Source organism: Sturnira hondurensis, unplaced genomic scaffold (assembly GCF_014824575.4).
Source record: "Sturnira hondurensis isolate 20B ecotype Veracruz unplaced genomic scaffold, ASM1482457v3 Scaffold0024152, whole genome shotgun sequence".
Taxonomy (NCBI): domain Eukaryota; kingdom Metazoa; phylum Chordata; class Mammalia; order Chiroptera; family Phyllostomidae; genus Sturnira; species Sturnira hondurensis.
The window spans coordinates 3592155-3610549 of record NW_028096783.1 but is presented as its reverse complement, the minus strand read 5'-3'; the positions used below and the strand labels follow the sequence as shown (position 1 = coordinate 3610549).

Sequence of the window (18395 nt, the reverse complement as noted above, 5' to 3'; positions counted from 1 at the left end):
TATATATATATACTTTATAAAAATGTAAACAGTACAAACCATTGACATAAGTAGCATACTCTCAAAAAATTTTGGCTAAGGAAGAGTTATTTTTTATTAGATATAGTGGCCTTTTTCCAAAGCCAAGGACAGTATCTTTCTTGCTTGTTTATTTGTTTGTGTGCATGTTACACTTTTATTAAGTATCAATTGTATGCATGCATACATACGTGCATAGATAATGTATATACAGAAAAAGCCACATATCCTCAGGGTGCAGCTTGATACATGTTCCAAACTGGATGCATCAATATAACTAGCAGCAAGATCAAGTGACAGAATATTACTGACATCTAAGAAGCTTCCTCCCACTCCTCTTCAGTCATCACCCACCCCTCCGAGGGTGATAATTACCCTGATTCCAGCAGTTTACATGACTTCTGCAAGGACAGCCTGACTTACCATCTATAGCCAACTTTTAACACAGAAAGGTTGTTGTGTTTGATAAATATTTGTTGGATGAGTGAATGAATGAATGCATCAATGAGTAACTGAGTGAGCCAAGTATTAAGTGAAGAGATCCTTAGAGGGTGAAACATTGCCAAATTTGGCTTTGGAGTCAGAGATTGGAGCTTAATGGGTTGTGTAATTTGGGGAAAGTTATTTAATCTCATTGAGCCTCAGGTTGCTCTTTTAAAAATAGAAACAGCAATGTATTTCTCATAGGGCTGTTTGTCATAAGCCTTAAAGTTAATGTATGTAGAACCAGTGGTTGGCTCCTAATAGGCTATTTATTATTGGGAAAGAAAAGGAATCCAGCTGTCTATATGTGGGACATGACTAATCCCCTTACCTTGATCTTTTCTGTTTTAAATAACATTCAAATTCTTTTGAAGATATGTTATTTTAATACAGTGGAAAGAGTTTAAACATGTTCAACATCCTAGGAAAAAAACCCCCACAAAAATCAACAGAAAATGTCATGGTGTGTGTGGGGAGTTGCAGTTAGTTTGTGACCTTGAGTAAGTTCAGGTTCTGTTTGGATTTTTGCTCCTCTGCCTGTAGTGTCTGTGATCATGGTTTGTTTTCATGGATTTCTGATCCCCCAAGCCTTGGCTTATGGGGTACATGGCCTGCCCATCTGGTTGGAGTAAAGTTGGCACCATATGAAGCCCAAGTTAGGATTCCACACCTGCTTGATACCCAGTTGCCACGATACTCTAGTCTTATGAGACCCTCCACCCTACCACTGGGGCTTATCCTCTTCATTCCCGTGTTGTGCTGCCCCCTCCTCTGCATGAAGCTGCCTGTCTGACCACCACTCCAGCCATCTGGACACAGCATCTTCACTCTGCTCCTCTTGAGATGCTAAGCATGGTCCTTGCTCTTCAAATTGACATTGCTTTCATTTCATTTCCAAGTTTAAAGAATAAGTGTAAAGGCAGCTGACTTGATATTTAAGAACAATGATTAGGCTATAAAAATGGTTTGTTTTCTGCCTATCTTGTCAAATATCTTTTCAGTAGGTACATATTTACTTAAGTTGCTTAATTTCTCCTTAGTGAGAATTGCCACTGCTTAGAAAGACTCTTCAGATTCCTACTTTCCATATCTGCCACCAAGACTGCAAAACACTGAGAGCTACTTGGGATGAGGGCTGAGAGGTGCTCATGGAGCCTGTTCTCTTTTCACAATAGTTTTTGTAGCAGCAGTAGTGGTAACATTACTACTATTTGGCCATGACTACTCATTTAATTGTTACTCCTATTATTAATGACAATAACTATGCTAAGTATCTACTGAACTTCACGACATATTGGATAAATGGCCATGTCTGTCTTTTTTATACCCTAACATCAGCACTTAGTTACAGAAGAGCAGAGCTGCAAAGTCAACATGTATCAGCTGATGACTGAATAAAGGACTGCCAGGAACTGGGCCCATCTCTTTGCTGTAATATCTCCTTTAACTTGAAGCAACCTTATAAAACAGGAAGCATTGTCTACACTTCACAGATTTAAAAAGCAACAACCGAGTAGCAGAGATGTTGGACAGTTTGCCAAACCAAAGCGCCCAAGTGTTCCCCTCCTGGGTCAGTCCCTTTTGAGTCTATGCGGTGCCTTCCACGGCTCGGTCATAGTGCCTACTTTGAAAACGCAAGGCAGAAGCTTCCTTTCAGATCCACTAAAATCCCTAGACTACACAAACCTGACCATTCATGTTTCTTGAATCCCTCTCTATCTTTTTTCAAATATGGGAATCAGAGTACTAGGAAGAGATCCTGGCAGAAGACTCCTGAAGCAAAGCTGCAAAGTCTTGAGGCCCCCATGTGGGTCTGATCCTCAGAACACAAGCAAGGTCAAGCCCCACCTTCCAGCTGCTGTGCTGGGCTCTGCCTCCTGTCATTTCTGTATCAGAGCAAGGTAGACAAATGGAAAGGTGATCGCCATAGAGCAACAAGAATGATTAGAGGGCTGGAGGGATTGACTCGTGAGATAAGATTGAAAGACCTCAGTATTTATCATTTGTCCAAGCTGTGGCTGTGGCATAGACAGGATACCCATCTACAAGCATTTGCTGGGTCTGATCACGCTGGGCCACTGAACTCTCCAGGGACACAGATGCTGGTTGTCAGCAAGGAAAAAAGAGGGTGGTGAGGCAACACAGGATAACAGCAAGCACACCGTGCTGAGTGCAATGCTGCCTCCCAAGACACTGACATGTTCACAGGCTCTTTTGCTTCTCTGGCTTGGGGAGGTAGCTCCATCTCTGCATGGGCCCCATGCACATTTTCGGTACAGACCGGGGTAGTCATTTGGTTATGGCTTACTTTAAAAGAAGGCAACAGAGGAAAAGCAGTGATTTTTTAACTCCATGCTGCTCAGAGTTATGGAATTCAGGTAGTGTACTTGCAATAGCTATTATCCAAGAAGTCACCTGATGTCTTCATGATTTCTAGTTTCTGGTAGGAATTAGTCCTACAACTTAAGTATGCTTCCTTTATTTCTTACCCATAGTTTATTACTTTATTCCTGGGCAGTTTTCCCAAGGAAGTCAGGTTTCCATTCCTTGCTACTTTTTACCAATTTATTCATTAAATTCCACAAGTGTTGAAATAAATAAGGGCAAGAGACTGGTAGAAACTAGGCACTCAATGACTGTTAGTTGAACAATAAATGAGTAAATGCCTAAAAAGTACACATAGGGTCAAATTGCACCTTTTATGTAGCAATTTTTAAGACACGGTGCCCTAGAAGGCATAAAATCTAAAATCCGATTGTGCAGAATTTAGAGAAATAGAGAGTTTCATGTCACGTGGAAAAACATTCCTGTTCTCTGAAAGCCTCTATCTGGAGTGCTGTATGTGAAATAAAAGGCTCAGCTGCTAAAGCTGCAGTCGGCAAAGCCCCCGTTGGTAAAGCCCCCTGCAGATACAGATCACGATCACCCTGGCCAGGCAGCACGTGGTAGACAGTTCAGGTGTTGGAATTAGCAGATGCTGGATTCACATTTTAGCTCCACATCTCACTGGCTGTGTGCCATGTGCAGGTTACAGGAGCAGTCGGCACAGCAGCCTTTTTGGACCCTGAGGTCAGAGGAACACACCAGCAATACTATTATATTTGTATATCTTTTTTATCATTGAGTTTTTGCATTCATTTTTACATTTTAAAAAATATGTATTAAACTATGTATGTCGATTACTGCGTTTTCTTCACTCCTTTGAGTTTTGCTCCCAATGCAAGGCCTCCTTCACCTCACCCTGGTCTCACCCTTTCAGTATCACGTTTTCTCTGTTGTGAAATAGGATAATGATCTGTCCCTCCTGGGGTCCTGTTAGAATTTAATGCGATAGTGCAGACTGCAGGAGCTCCATCAGCGGCAGGTATTATTGTTATTGCTATTTGCTTACGGAAGGAACAGTGGTGCTTTAGGACTATCCTTAAATAGCCTACTGGTACAAGATCAAATTTAATGTATAACTGAAGGAAGCAATACCGAGTCACCTCTGTGCTGCCTGCTAGCCTCCTTTTCTATGATTCTTTCTCATGGTAACACCCGGTTCCCTCAGAATGAGCAAGGACGTATTCAGTCGGTGTCCTGGGGGGAATCCTGGTCCCACTGGTACAGAGGCCTGGGAGCCTCTTGGGAGGTTAGTTCAAACTTCAGCTGGGAGGGTGTCACGTAAACCAGATATTTGGGTCCCTTCTCTGCGCTGGGTGTACGGGAGAGGCAGTGAGTGGCCCATGCCATGGCACTGCCAGGAAAAGTGGGTGCCATTATCAGGGCAGGCAGGGCCATAGATGTATCTGTGTGCTAGAGTCCAGGGCAGAGGCACAGAAACGCACAGCGCACTCCAGGAGAGGACAGGGGGTGCCTCCTGCAGAGTAGAGCTGCAGCCTTCTTGGTGTAAGCGATGCCTGAGCTGCACCGTGAACGCTGACCAGACATTCTAGATGTGAGGAAGGGAAAGGGGTTCAGATGAGAGCAAATCATGAGCCATGGCTGTGAGCTCGGACTTGTGGATGCAGCTGTAGCAGTTAGTGTAGGCCAGGTAAAGGTCCCCCACTCTAGTCATTCTACCAGAGGTGATCTAGTTTAGGGAACTGAGCAACCAGGTGTCAGAGATTGACAGGACAAAAGGAAGTCTTGACACCCTCCTGGAAGAAGTTAAGCTTGTTGAACTGAAAGCTGGTGGGCTTTGTGGAAAGGGCGCTGCAGAGGAGTGGTTGCCGCCTGCCTGCTGCTGTTTCTCAGGAACGGACAGGAGGGACCACGCAGAGCGGGGAGCTGGAGCTCTTAGGGGGCTATGCCACTGCCCACACAGTTCCTGTGACAGTGAACAATGACAGAGCTGACCTGGGAATGTGGAAAGAAGCTGGAAAGGGAAACAGCTGCTCCTGGAACCAAGTACTGCAGCCGGGGTGAAGGGTCACTGGTGGGGCAACAGCACAGGAACAGCCAGCGCACAGCAAGGAGCAGGCCCCTCTCCCCTGTCCTGCCTCTGCCTTTTTCTGTTTTTTTTTTTCTTTTTTTCTTATGTCTCCTGCTGAATATCAAGACAGGAAGCCAGCTGTCACAGAAGAAACATAGTTTGAAGAGTCCTACCCTTATTGTCACCAGGCAGGATATAGAGGGTGTGTTTGGAGCTGAGAGACACAGGAGCTTGTAGGCCGGATGGAGGACATCTGGCCTCAGTGAGTGAGGTGAGAGGCTGCAGCTGCAGTTACAATGGTGAAGAAAGTGTTGTGTCCCTGTCCTGTGAGGCCCCGTGCAGGCCCTGCCTCTGGGGAAGGATGAATCCCTCCTCTCTCTGCCCCTGAAGAACATGGCATTAACAAATCAGCATAGGAGGGGTTGAATTTATTACACTTACAAATCATGAAAGTGATCCTTAGAAAATCATGGAAAACATTTAGCAAATGATTAAATAAAAATACCTTTCTTCCTTTTGTTTTCTCTTAGTAAAGCACTTCATTGTTTAATGAATGACTAAAGGGTCTAATCATGTAAGTTTAATTAAATGCTTTTTAACATAAAAATAGAGTCTAAATAATGTTTTTAGTAAGTAATGGTGTTCTCCACTAATTTTTACACCAAGTAAATGACTTAAGACCGTTTATTAGAAGCTAGCAAAGTTATTTTTCATTGCTTTTCTCTTCGCAGTTTTCAAGGACAAACAAAGGAACATCAACAAAACCATAAAAGTCATTTTGCACAGATGCACAGCTGTCTCTGTCCACACCTCCACCCATGTGCCTCTACAGGGCACTGGTTCTAGGTCTGACTCCACAGGGAGGACCATGCAGGGGGCCTTAGCAGGAGGCCTGGCCCCTGACCTCAGGGAATTCCCCATTGACAGGCAGAGGGGCAGTGGACAAAGAGCATTTGTGTGTGCTGAGGGCAACGTATTGGCTTATCCCAAGTAGAGGCTAAGGAAACACGAGAAAAGGAAGGATGTGTTAAAATACATGCTTTTACCTCTGGTGGGCGGCCCACTGTAGGCATCATTGCCTACTTTTTTGTTCTTTTGCCGATGTAGGCAAAAGTCCCTCGTATATTGAAAAGTAATAACGCAGCATGGTAATGTGCATAAATCAATATGCATTTCACAACAATTACTAATGGAAGTCCCAGGTGTCTTTTCTCATGGATAGATTTTTATATTCTCTGGAAAATAACAATCACTTTAGTATGTACCACTAATTAAAAACTGTTGAATAATTTCCAGCAGATATTAAGTAATTATTGGCAATTCCATGTCAGCACCAGTAAATAATTATCTCACCTTGTATCACATAATTAAAATTACAACACCCCCATAACAAATATTAAACAATCATAAATAATTGCAATTGTGCAAAAGTAGCAACCACGCATTCGACTCGGTTGTGTTTGTAATTTAAAATGACATTTTTCATTTGACTGCTGATTTATGAAATTTTAAAAAATCAATTTGCCTTTCTTAATAGGCTAATGCCCTTTGGGGATACACCAGATGTTCTTCTGCCCAAGGTTGGCAGCTGGGCAGGAAAAAATTAGCCAAGCATATTGATACAAGACCTAAACAAGAAAAGGGTAGTAACAATGGGTGTCAGGGTAAAATAAATTAACTAAAGATTTGCTCTTGTGGTTCTTGTGATCCTTACCTTGGTAGTACATGTGTGGATATACAGGCCATAGTCTGTAGTTTCCCCTTGGCCCCTCTCTGTCCCTTGATCTAGCTGCTGTTGTCATCATGGTGACATCAGAGGACAAACACAATGGCACAATTCCCTTCTCTTTCATTTGAACAGTGTCTCTAAGTACAGGAAGGAGAGGAGGCTCTTCCAGATGCTCCCTCACATTTGCCCTCCCACAGGCCAGCTTCCTCCAGAAAAAGGGTGTGGAGCGAGGCTAGCAAGAATGACTCCAAAGCCTAATTACTTTAGAGCAGATAGCAATCTTTCAATGGACAAACATTTAATAAATACTTAATGAGCACTCGCCCGCTATATGCTAGGTACCATAGTAGATGCTGATTTTAAGGTTTCCTAACTTTTAAAAAGAAGGGAAGTATTTCATCCCAAGCAATTCAAGGTCTATTGATTTACGTCTGCGAACCACTGTGTGATCATCATCTATTTCTACTACTGTGTGAATAACAGATATCATGGAGACAGGTCACCTCTTACTTGGTAGATTCTGAGATGTTATTATGGGTCATTTAAGGCATCTGCAGTCTTCTTCCTATAAGATAGAAAGTGACCATCTGTACTCGCACCTGTTTTCGGTAATTTAGGTGCTTTCAGGAAGCAGATGGTAACAACCAGTGGACTTCTAACTGTTCAATGATCTCTTTCCTATTAGACCACCAAGTTCCATGAAAGCAGAGTTCATACCTATAGCAATAAAAAAAATCTAAAACAGTAAAAATAGCACAGAGCAAAATTGTCAACAGCTTGCACCCTTTGTAATCGATTAATATTTATCTTGAAAGATAAATAAGACTACATATGCTATACCCCCCAATCTCAACCTAACCCTAATCTTGACTAAGACCTTCTATGACTCTTACTGGACAGTGTCCTTCAAACTGTCCAGTGCTAAAGCACAAAGTCAGGTTGAGTGTTAGACACTGACCGGAGCACTGGACAGCCCCAGGAACCACACCAAAAATAGTCTGATCTGGGCCAATGGACATCTTGGCCACTTGTATCAAGAAGGAGCACTAAGGAGCATGAATCAGACTCCAAAGACTATTAATTTGCTCTCTATCCTCAGGTACTGTGTTGGAATATATAGGGTAGAATTCATTAAAAGGTCTAGGTCGAAGCCTTGACTGGGTAACTCAGTTGGTAGAATCATCACCTGTTCACCGAAAGGTTGCTGGTTCAATACGCAGTCCAGGCACATATGGGAGGCAGCCAATCAATATTTCTCTCTCATATCAATGTTTTTCTCTTTTTTGCTCCTTTTCTTTCTCTCTAAAATCAATAAAAACATATCCTCAGGTGAAGAGAAAGGCAAATAAATAAAACAAAATAAAAATCTTAAAAGATAAAAGAACATAAAAGGTATAGGTTGGAGAAGGAAGTTGGTCTTTAAAAATCACTGAGGACAGCAGGGAAAGCAAGAGGTTCAGGGTCATAGGCCAGATGACACATCCTGGCTCTGTGGGGAGGCGGCTTCTGGAGCCCTGGGTCCATTGGCAGCTGATCAAAGCCATGGTTCCAAGTGGATGAGACTCCTTCTCAGAGGTGGGCCCCTATAAACAGGGGAGGAGAAAACACATAGAAAATTGGTGTTTTTATGAGTGTGGCCCAATTTCTGGGAGGGCAAATTATATTCTAATATTCTTAATAAAGCATTTGATTCACATAGAAAGTCACCTGAGAAAGCTTTGTTTGAATAGATGTAGGGGTAAATGCTCAAGAGGATGGAAAATAACACAGAAAAGTTTCAAAATTATGACTGGTGTAAATTCCATTGCACATCTGGGTCGGCCATGTTGATTTGTGGAAACAATGCTATGAAATAAAAATGTATTGCTTTGGTGAAAAAGTAGACTGTTGTGGGTGGGGCCTGGATTCTCAAACAGTTCTGTTTTGGGGTACCATTGTGGTTTACTAAAACCTAGTGATATATTCAAGAAGATGATATTTAGTGGGTTTCTCCATTTGTTGAATTCCCTCAGGGTGCAGTGCAGAGCGTTTGGCAGGTGGCAGAAGGGTTCAGATCCCTATGTCTCTGACAGTTCTTTCTCAGGAAGCTCTAACCTACATGCTTCTACAGAGGCACTTGCCAATCTATTTTTCCTCTAACAGAGGCTGATTGGATGATTGCTGTTTAGAACACCAAATTTCAGTAATTTAAATGATGTGTCACTCTTATCCTCTCAGTCTTTATACTGACTCTGCCCTTTGTGAACTGGTCCTTCCATCAGAATTGGAACCATTCTAGTACTGGGACTTGGTGCATCCTCCCTGTACTAGTCTTTAATGCCCTAGAGTCAACTACGGCAGCAGCCCCGCATAACAAAATGATTTTGGACTTTGGTGCCAAGTGATTTTAGTGTACATTCTAGTCCACCTCTTACCACTTACAAGACCTTAGCCAGTTTTTAAAACTTTGATGAAACTTACTGGCTTTTTTTTTTTGGAAATGGGGAAACAGTAGCCACCTCCAAGGTCATTAATGGATTTAATAGAGTGATGCACATAAAGCACCTGGTGTGGATCTTGGCACATTCTAGATCCTCAATAAATCTCAATTCCCTATGCACTCGGCACCAGGCCAGGCAAAATGGGCAATGCCGAAGCTGTAAAAGTGCTCTTGTAAGTGTTTATACTTAAAAAGCAAATACGTTTACCAATACAAAGGGTTTGTGACTTCTGGAATCTTAGAACAGTGTTTGTGGAGGTAAACACAATCCCCATTGTCTTATCTGGAATAGCTGACCTAAAGAAATGGTCTTTTCCTTGTATTGAAGTCAAAGCAAGCAATGTAGGGGGCTTTGTCACCATTTGGCCCATCATTCTGTGCTTGCACTGGGAGTATATTTAAAGCTATAAACTTTGACTTCTACCTCGCCATGGTCCCTAGACTCTCAGTGGGAACCCTGAAACATGGGACCACAGGTGTCCTCAAAGGAGGCTACATATCTTCCTTCTCTCTGCAAAAGATGTGGGCTAAAGAAATTGGAGGGGTACATTTTTCTTTGTTTAAATAACATTTGGTTTTGCTGCTTTTAATCATTGGTTCCCCTGAGCATGGCATGCTTTCTGCAGCACACACTGGCTGCATACCTAACAGATACTTTCAATACAACAGCTTGACTTCCCTGCTGCTTAGATGATAGCAATTGGCGAGGTGTTCCATCCTCTTCCTTCTCCCCCCTCTACGGATACAAGGAGATTTCAAGTGCAATTTGGCCTTGCACATCAAACAGCAATTTTCCCGTAGAAACCACAACCTCCAAAAACTCTACCCTAATCAAATCTATCAAGCCCAATTTAGGGGCGAGCTTCTGTCTGTTTATCAAGGAAATGGAGTTGAAATTGCCCCCTTTAATGGAATCACAGCTGCCCACCATAATCTTTCACATGGATGTTTGAATTAATGGCAGGACAGAGCCCATGCTCTCCAACCTTGGAATTTGATTCCAGTTATAGGAAATTGCTATAATTTCAGTTCTGGGATTCTCAGGGATGTTGGGGCGCTTTATGCCGGGGTTAGAATTAATGTGTCAGAGGAATTAAAGAATTCACAAATGGTTAGGGAAGATTAGCACTTTACACACCATGCAATGAGTCACCTCTGCATCAAACCAAACCCTCTATGACCCAAGTAAACTCCTTTTACCAAGTCCAGGAGGAAAAATAGAGGGATGACTTTTGTGGATGTTGAGATTTTTTAATCAGAATGCAGCTGATATGGGTAGCATGTATGTGTCCTTCCAAATATAGGGAAGCTTGGTTTGTTCAATTGCAAATCAGGAGTTGCCACATTGAGCGGGCAAAGAACGCATCTGAGATGCCGAGGTGCTGCCTAAGCAGGGGACAGGCCAGCAGCTGACTGGAGTGTTGCCCTCTCCTCCTTGTTCCTCCTGCAGTAACCTCAGGACATGTGACTTTCCCGCTGAAACCGCAGTGTCCCTGTAGAGACTACAGTCATACAGCACACGCACAGAAATGCCACAGCGGTTTCACGCTCGAACAGTCATTTCATTTTTTACAGTGTCCTTACCAAGAGATACTCTATTCTTCCTTCAGGCATATTAACATCTTGTACTTATATAGAGCTATTCTAACTCCTTTCTTCCTTGCACATTTTTATGTTTTTATCCCACTCTATTCTCACAGTACAGAAGGAAGGGGAACTACTTAAAACACAACATTGTAAATAAAGAAACCCAAGTTAAATGGCATCTCCAATAATGGTGGCACTAGAGCAAGGCCTCCTTCCTGCAAAGCCGGTGCTCCTGTCAGAGCGCTGGCCCTTCCTGTGTGCTCCCGTTCTTTGTGTGCGCCGGACTGGGCGCCTGCGCCCTGCTGACATCCTCAGGGCCAGCGCCACCCTGCCTGTACACGCCTCCTGCTACACCTTTCTCCCTCAGAGAAGTGTCTCCTCCACTCCATCCTCTCTCTAGAAGTCATCTGAGCACCACCATCATTAGGTAGTAGAGTCCCTTGCTTTGTGAAATGCACCTGAAGCGTTCCCCACTCCCATTGCCAATAAAAGACTATTAATTTAGGGAATCATACAAATTTAATATGTGTGGGCAGAAAGCCTATTCATTTTCTTCGAGAGTGACTAATGCCTCTCAGGAAACTCTTCCATTTAGAATTCATCAAGTTTTCCTCTTGCATTCTTTCCTTGTCCCTCTCTCTCCTTCCTAGCCCTGCATCTTATCCTTTTACTTGAGGCCATCTGGAGGAAAATAGCATTTCCACTACGAGGGGTTGTATCTCCTGCTCTTTGCTCTCCCTCAGAATACCTAATCCTCTACCCACCAAGGGTAGGGTGCCTTCAAGCAGGAGGATGTATGTGACTGATACCATGAGCCCTGTGTCAGCCTCCAACCACCTTGTTGGTCCTGGGAACCAACAAGGATTGCTGCTAGTAGAGTGTGGGGTGCAGAAACAGGGTCGTGAGAATGGCTGCCATACTATCTCTCCAGGGCCATCAGCAGCTCTGCTCTCAATCTGTTGACCAATGCTCCACTGTTGACTCATGTTGAGTGTGGCTACTCCCCTGTACAATGAGAGTGTTATGCTAATCTTCCTTTCTAAACTTCACGTGGTTGACTAATAGCATGAACAACTGCAAAAAAAAAAAAAAAAAAAGAACAGGAAAAACCAAAAACAGTGCTATTTCCCTCAGCTTTACAAATTTCTCACAGGGTTATTGATTGAGTTTTATCCATTCTGTTACTATGGCTGAAAATTGTGAACAGTGGCCTCTTAGGAAAGAGTCTGGTGTGCTGCCCACAGGGTGGGAGCACTTGGCAGATAGAGACCCAGCTTAGGACTGGTCAGGAATGGTGCCCATCATTGACAGGCACAAGAAACCCTAACACATGGTTTACCTGGCATCCTCTGTCTCCAGACACTTCACAGAGCTGTCAAGTAGCAAATAAGACAAATTTAAATAACTTCCCCCACCCCTTGTGGGTGAGCTGAATTTTGCAGGGTATTTTCTTTCCTTTCACTGACACATTTTGTACAACAACATCGTGCACTTCATGTTTCCTGTTGCAGGCATGTGACTCCGTACTTCGCCACCTGTTTTTTTCCTAACACTCTTCTCTATCTCTTCTCTTGAAGTTTTTCACTGACGTTAATTATCAAATAAATTGGCTGAGTCTCAATCCATCCTACTCCCTTCTGCAATGTTTCACTTGGACCATCTCCTGCTGCTCTCTGCAAGATTGGCCTTTCTGACCCTCCTCTATTTCTGTGGCCACTTGTCCTCTGTCCCCCGCTTGGTGCCTCCACTTTTCTCTGTATCCCAAGCATAGGAATTCCCCAGGGTTTGATCCTGGACCCTTTGTTTCTTTTCCATTTTTTATAATCTCTTCCTTGGCATTCTTATCACCTCCCACCGTCCAATTATCGCCTCTGCTGGAAAGATGCCTAAATCTGTCTGGGGCCTTGACTCCTGTCTTGAAATCTAATCCCTCATTTATAATTGCCTGAGGAATACCACCAGCTCTCCCTCCCTTGCCCCTACATAAAATCTGTCCCTCGGGTCTGTCCTTTCATTGATTCTAACTTTATAACTTCCCACCCCCTTTCCATCTTTACCACCTTCATCCTTGTTTATTATTTAATCACTTCTCACTTGAACTATCAGAACAAGCAACTAATTAATCACTCTCCCTTCTGTCTCTACCCTTTATATTATTAATCTTCCCAAAGCACTGTTCTAACCCTGGCATTCCCTTATCAGAAACCAGTAATGATACCTCCTTGCCAGGAAAGTGAAGTGCATAATCTTCCCAAAGCACTGTTCTAACCCTGGCATTCCCTTATCAGAAACCAGTAATGATACCTCCTTGCCAGGAAAGTGAAGTGCAGGTTCTTTTTCCAGGCATGGATAAAGGGGTGAGGCCCAACTCATCAGCCTGACTCTCAGTGTCCCATGCGTGCTTTGCTCTGTCTCCAGCCTGAGGCTCTTCCTCTGAGGCTCTTCCTCTGAAGGCACAAGTCTTCTAGACTACATGTCACAGCCCCTGGTTTCCTGAACAGAGGCCATCGCTAGGTGATGCCCCCAAATTTGATCATGAGATTATCACTCCTTCCACTATTCCACTTAGCTTCACTCCATCTCTTCCACCTCAACAAACTCTTTATCACCTTTCAAAGCTCAGTGCAAGGATTATGTTTTCTGCAAAATCTTCTTTCACCTAACTCGGTAGGGTTAGCCATTCCCTTCCCTCTTACTCTCACAATGCCTTGTGTATCTCTATATTATGATACCTGCTTCTGCAAGATTGGGACCACCTTGACAATCTCATTCATCCTTATAACCCCCGTGCCTAACACATGACATACAAGGTGGAATGCCAATGCCAAACCCTTGCCTTCTAACCAATGTGGAATATTTGGTATTATGTGAGCATAACTAAGATTTCCTCTCTTTTTGCTTTCGTGCTTGTTCTTCATTCCCATTGGAATACTTTCTCTATTATCTACTCACCAAAATTCTAGCCATCCTTAACAGAGTTCAGTGTAAATACCTTCTCCTACAGGAAGCCTTCTTTGATCCCTTTTTACCAAATATACTTTTATGTGTATGTGAACCCTGAGACATGGAAAGAACATAATTTATAGTTATCAGACTTGTGTTAGGATTTGGACTGAAATAGAACTTCGTTCCTTCATTTTTTAAAAGTTTACACTGCTCTAATACTACAACTCCCTTTTCAAAGAAAATAGTATTTCTGAAAGACCCTCTAATAGTACCTTGGACACAGCCATCAGTGAGTGTTAATTCATGCTCTTCCTTATTTGAGACGCTCATCTTATGGCTTTTAGCCTGGACATTCATGCTGTTTACTCATGGTCAGTAATGGAGCAAAGCGGCCAGCAGAAGAACTGTCTCTTGTTCACATTTCTTTTCCCAGAAGTGACTATCAGAGCTCTTTATACTTTAGTCATTTAGAATATTTGTTGAATTTAATGAAGCAAGCTGATTTAGATAGCTTTATGCTTCAAAAATATATAGTTTTGCTCTTGGCACAAAGTAACCCCTGATGTTTGTATTCACGCTATAAAATGTTAGACATCACAAGTTTGGTGAGGAATGTAACCTACATGGTAACAAATTTGTATGGGAAAATCAGATTAGATGCCTATCATTTCAACTTACTGTCTTTAACAGAATTGTGGCTCATTCTCTACCTCTTATTTTCTTTACAAGCATTAAAAAATGAAACAACATTGACTTGACAACACTCTTTTTCAAAGGTAGTCAATGAGGTAAATTAGATTACCTGGTAAATTCCAAGCAGTAATTGAGCTTTTGTATAAATCTACGTGAAAAATTTTTTAAGAACTTTGTTCTCAACTATGGAGAAAATTATAAAGAATGGTTTATATGCCTTTCAATATACTTCAGAATCCTAAGAGTATCAAGTAACCCTCAAATTTAAAGCTTCCTGAACTTCTGTTTAAACAAAATATCAAAGCCAATGATAGCTACCTTGCTTAGATCACAAAGTTGATATAAGAACTACATATGAAGTTCTTGATTCCAGAATTTGTTTTCATATCATTAAAGCAAGTATTTGGAATAGAAAAGTACATAATAACTATTTACTGAAAACAAAAATATTATGAGGAAGATTTTTGAATCTTTTCAAATATAACATAGAAGAACTAATATTATTATCTAGAGCCACCTTCTCATTTTAGATGAGAAAATGAGACTCACAGAGGACAAGTAAATTGCCAAACAGCACACAGCAAGCTGCTGGCAGAACAAGGGGCAGATTCCAGATTTAGTGTTTCCTGGTCTAATGCTCTTCACACACATCACACCAAACCAGCTATTTCCCAGATATGATGCATTCTTTGACAATGGAACCAATTCAACTCAACTAATATCTATTAAGCTCTTACTTGGTTCCAGGCATGGTGCTAAGCACAATAGGGATTACAATATGAATTACACAGTCTCCTCTCTTAAGTTCACAACTCTGATGGAGGAGAAAAACACATAAACTACTACTAAGTACTTACTTGGAAATAATACTGCAATGGTGGTATAAAGAAAGTGCTGCAGGCTCCCAGTGTATGGAGTTAATAAATCAGATTATAGGATGGGCAAAGTTGAAGGCCATGGAGGGGTATCTATTGGAAAAGCAATATTTTAGGTGATATAAAAACAAAAACACAGTGCAGCTATAAGCTGAGAAAAGAAGGAGAAACTCTGGAAAAAGAAAAATCCAGGAGCACAAAGAAGCGAGGTTGGGGGGATGTCACTGCTTTCCCCAAGGCTGGGACTTGAAGGAGCCATAGTAGGAATTATGGGATGAAGATTGGAAATGGAAATTTGGCCAGTTCCTTAAGAGCCATGAGTGCCAGGTTGGGAACTGGGACTTTGATATGTAGTGGGGAGACTTTCACAGTGCTCAAAGATGGACAACTATCATTTTTGGAAAACCATTCTGTCTACAGCATAGTTAGAGACTGGCAGCAAAGAGAGTAATGACAGGGCCCCTTCAAAATCCAGAAACAATCTCTCTAAGTAGGAATGCAATGCTAAGCATAGAAAGAAAAAAAACAAATTATGTTTCTTAACAGAATGAAGACGTGTTATGTAGAAAAATTAGACACTTGGGCTCTGTGTTCACACTGGTTCTTTCTCTTGTGCCCTTTTACAAGTTTGTTAAATTCTCTGTGCCATTTTTAATCTGCAAAGTGGCCACTTGCAACGTGCTACACAGTACTCCTGGCTCACAGAAACATCTCAATAAGTATGAGTGGTTGTTGTTGGGGTGTAGATATTAATGTGGAGCACATACCTCCTGATGGTGGGCACCTTCTTTCACTTACCATGGTATTCTGAGTGCCAAGAAGAGTCTGGTACTTACTAGGCATTTCATAAATATTCATTATTGCTTTTGTTGATCATCACCAAAGTTTGCTGCCTTGTTTCTTCTCCCTCTATACCCTTCTGAAAGAATTGTATATGAAGTTATTTACCTAACTTTTATAACTAGTGTCTTCAGATGATACACATTGATATGTGGAAGATTATTAATATCACAATCTTTTCTAAAACTATCACTTTCAATGTATTCAGCAGAGGACTTAGGAAACAGAAGTTTTCACTTGAAGATGTATGCTTTGAAGGCATTGTTCTTTGAATTTGATTTAGAAGATCAGTGAGCTAAGTTTAAGCTGTAATAATTCAAAAGACCAGGGTTCTGTTTGGCTGCTCAGTTGACTCACTGGGTCGTGTGAGCACAGCCATGTTCTCTCTGTGACTCACTTTACTTATTCATGGACTGGGATTTATGACCTAACATGATAGAAATTTCTGTGTATGAATTGAGTCATCTGGCTGGCTCAGGGAGGATGAAGGCTTGGGAGTGGCGAGGTGCATAGAACATGCACACTTTCCTAGTGATGATCAGGAACTGGCAGTCCACTTATAAGTCTTCATGGACTGGAGCCCTTTTGACACTTCTGCTGTTATATGTATTCATTTGTTTGATTGGAATTCCATTTTTTGAAAAGTGAAATTTCACATTCTTAGAAAAAATATTATGTTCTTTGGAAAATTAAAATCTCATTAATGGAAAATATTCTTCCAGCCACTTTCAGTAAACACCTATAAAGCATCTACTATGGGTCACACACTCTGTTAAGCATGATATAAGTAAGTGTAAAGAAGTTACAGAACCCACAATTCATTGACCTGTGAGTACCGAGAGGCCATAACTATGAAATAATAAGTTCCACAAAAAGAAAAGTGCTCTGATGGAGATGTAGAAGATAGAAAATGAAGAAGAATTAGTTCTGTTGAGTGGAGTCTGTGCTGTTGGAGGAAGTTGCTGGAGTCAGGAGCGGGTGTGCAAAACTAAGGTCATGGTTGGGAGGGGGCATTCCAGGCTGCGGAAAACTACATTCGCAAAGCCTACGCTGAGTCATCACCGTGCAGTGGTGCACATAGGAGGGAGCACAGTAGGAACTAGTTTGGAAAGGGAAGGCTTGGTAAGGTCTATAGATGCATGCATGTGTATAGGCACACACACATGCACACCGAGGGGTTGGTGGGACCTAAGATAAAGCCTGGACAATGAGGTCAGACAATCTACACTGGAGTCCCAGCTTCTCAGTCCTTTTGAGTCTCAACTTTCTCATCAGTGGTACATGTTCATTATATTGACCTAGCCATGCTAATATAAATAGAGATGTCCAACATTTTTTATTATTAAAAATAAGGGAATTAATGAAGCAAGCTGATTTAGATAGCATTATATATATATACATATATGATAAGTAGATATATTTGCTTAGTGGATACACATATACAATTCACATGTATAAAATGTTTACAGAAAAAGATACTACTGATTGATTTAGTGATGTACAGTCAGTGCTTCTTCAATTCTCTCCTCAATTTATGGAAAAATCTCTAAAAGAATAGCACAGTCATTTAGATCTGCATGTGCAAATGGCACCAATTGGTTGGCAAGGAAGGGGACCTCCTTCCCACACTGCCAGCTTTCTTGTGGTATTTCAATAGTTGACTTAACACTTCTGTGTCTGATTCATTTTTACAAGGTGCAATGCTGTGCTCTGCACCCAAACTCCCCTGTCTCAGGGGATTTGCAGTCATCAGCTCATGGCCACACCTTCTGGAATGGCCAGCAGTTGTGGGAGCAACTTTGCCTGCAAAGTCCTGTCTGCCACGTATGAAAGTGAAACTACCAAGACATGATCTGCTTGGGGAGGAAAGGTGGCTGATCCCTCAAAGGGGAAGGGCCAAGAGCTCCTTCTTCATGGGGCTTTTATTGGGTTCATTTGCACAAGAATACAGGTAAGGATCAAACAATAGATAGCATTCAAAGAACTATGAGGGCTTATTCTCAGGGTCAGATAGCTAAAGAGCCATAAAACTTTGAGGAACAAACTTCTTGCTTGGACTCTTATCATTTAAATGAGAGCATTCTAAACAAACCAGATTTCACAGGATTTTACATATTCTTTCTTTGGCCTGATCACCCAGGGAAACCACCCTTTCCAGCACAGGGCTGCCCTGCCTTCCCCATCATAGGTTTTTAGGCATAAGTAGATTAGAGCCAGGAAGTACTTCTCCCAGATGGAAATGTGGACTCAGGCTATGTCAGAATAGCTGGAGGGCGAGGGTCCATCACCCCCTCTTTGTTGCAGACCCCTGAGTCCTTCCATGATGGCTTC

At 42.0% G+C, this 18395-nt stretch overlaps 1 protein-coding gene and 1 long non-coding RNA gene across 2 annotated transcripts in view; one reads left to right on the top strand and one right to left on the bottom strand.

Annotated features, from left to right (window-relative positions):
• NTM (neurotrimin) overlaps positions 1 to 18395 on the top strand; it is a 941634-nt gene that overhangs the window by 402554 nt on the left and 520685 nt on the right. The gene's annotated exons all lie outside the window — the stretch shown is intronic.
• On the bottom strand, positions 8117 to 14740 carry LOC118981422 (uncharacterized). Its single transcript, XR_005065341.1, has 3 exons — positions 14668 to 14740; positions 13663 to 13767; positions 8117 to 8227 (listed from the first exon to the last, which is right to left on the bottom strand). It is a non-coding gene; the product is annotated as an uncharacterized LOC118981422 (long non-coding RNA).